Raw genomic sequence first — 1,745 nt, 5'->3', positions numbered from 1 at the left:
CCTCACGTTTCCCACTCTTTTCCTCTCAACGTTTTCTACTCTTTTCCCCTCACATTTCTCACCCTTTTCCCTTCATGTTTCCCACTCTTTTCTCCTCTCACAATTCCCGTTTCTCCTCACGTTTACCGCTCTTTTCTCCCCTCACATTTCCTGCTCTTTTCCTCTCAACGTTTTCTACTCTTTTCCCCTCATGTTTCCCACCCTTTTCACCTCACATTTCCCACCCTTTTTCCTTCACGTTTCCCGCTCTTTTCTCCCCTCACATTTCCCCCTTTTTCTCCCCTCACATTTCCCCTTTTCTCCCCTCACGTTTCCCGCCCTTCTCCTCTCAACGTTTTCTACTCTTTTTCCCTCACATTTCCCACCCTTTTTCCTTCACGGTTCCCACACTTTTCCTCTCACATTTTCTACCCTTTTCCCTTCATGTTTCCCACTCTTTTCTCCTCTCATGATTCCCGTTTCTCCTCACCTTTTTTGCCTTTTTCCCCTCACATTTCCCCCTTTTTCTCCCCTCACGATTCCCACTCTTTTCCTCTCAACGTGTTCTACTCTTTTCCCCTCACATTTCCCACCCTTCTCCCCTCACATTTCTCACCCTTTTCCCTTCATGTTTCCCACTCTTTTCTCCTCTCACGATTCCCATTTCTCCTCACCTTTTCTGCCTTTTTCCTCTCACGTTTCCCGCTCTTTTCTCCCCTCACGTTTCCCGCCCTTCTCCTCTCAACGTTTCCCACCCTTTTTCCCTCACATTTCCCACCCTTTTTCCCTCACATTTCCCACCCTTTTTCCCTGATATTTCCCACCCTTTTTCCTTCACAGTTCCCACTCTTTTCTCCTCTCACGATTCCTGCTCTTTTCTCCCCTCATGTTTCCCGCTCTTTTCCTCTCAACGTTTTCTACTCTTTTCACCTCACATTTCCCACCCTTTTCTCCCCTCACATTTCTCACCCTTTTCCCCTCACATTTTCTACCCTTTTCCCTTCATGTTTCCCACTCTTTTCTCCTCTCACGATTCCCGTTTCTCCTCACCTTTTCCGCCTTTCTCCCCTTGCGTTTCCCCCTTTTTCTCCCCTCACGATTCCCGCTCTTTTTCCCCTCACGTTTCCCGCTCTTTTCTCCCCTCACATTTCCCGCTCTTTTCCTCTCAACATTTTCTACTCTTTTCACCTCACATTTCCCACCCTTTTTCCCTGCTATTTCCCACCCTTTTTCCCCTCACATTTCCCACCCTTTTCCCTTCATGTTTCCCACTCTTCTCCTCTCACGATTCCCGTTTCTCCTAACCTTTTCCACCTTTTTCCTCTCACGTTTCCCGCTCTTTTCTCCCCTCACGTTTCCCCTTTTCTCCCCTCACGTTTCCTGCCCTTCTCCTCTCAACGTTTCCCACCCTTTTTCCCTCACATTTCCCACCCTTTTTCCCTCACATTTCCCACCCTTTTTCCTTCACGTTTCCCACTCTTTTCCTCTCACATTTTCTACCCTTTTCCCTTCGTGTTTCCCACTCTTTTCTCCTCTCACGATTCCCGTTTCTCCTCACCTTTTCCGCCTTTTTCCTCTCATGTTTCCCACTCTTTTCCCCCTTCATGTTTTCCCCCCTTTTCCCCTCACATTCCCCACTCTTATCCTCTCACATTTTCTACTCCTTTCACCTCACGTTTCCCGCCCTTTTTCCCCTCACGTTCCCCACCATTTTCTCCCCTCACGTTTCCTGCCCTTTTCCCAATGCTCACGTGTAACCCCAAACT

At 48.2% G+C, this 1,745-nt stretch overlaps 1 protein-coding gene across 2 annotated transcripts in view; it reads right to left on the bottom strand.

The window, feature by feature from the left end:
• RUVBL2 (RuvB like AAA ATPase 2) overlaps positions 1–1,745 on the bottom strand; it is a 10,421-nt gene that overhangs the window by 1,249 nt on the left and 7,427 nt on the right. The window lies entirely within an intron of this gene.

Source organism: Parus major, unplaced genomic scaffold, assembly GCF_001522545.3.
Source record: "Parus major isolate Abel unplaced genomic scaffold, Parus_major1.1 Scaffold582, whole genome shotgun sequence".
Lineage (NCBI taxonomy): Eukaryota > Metazoa > Chordata > Aves > Passeriformes > Paridae > Parus > Parus major.
This window is presented reverse-complemented; position numbering and strand designations above follow the sequence as displayed.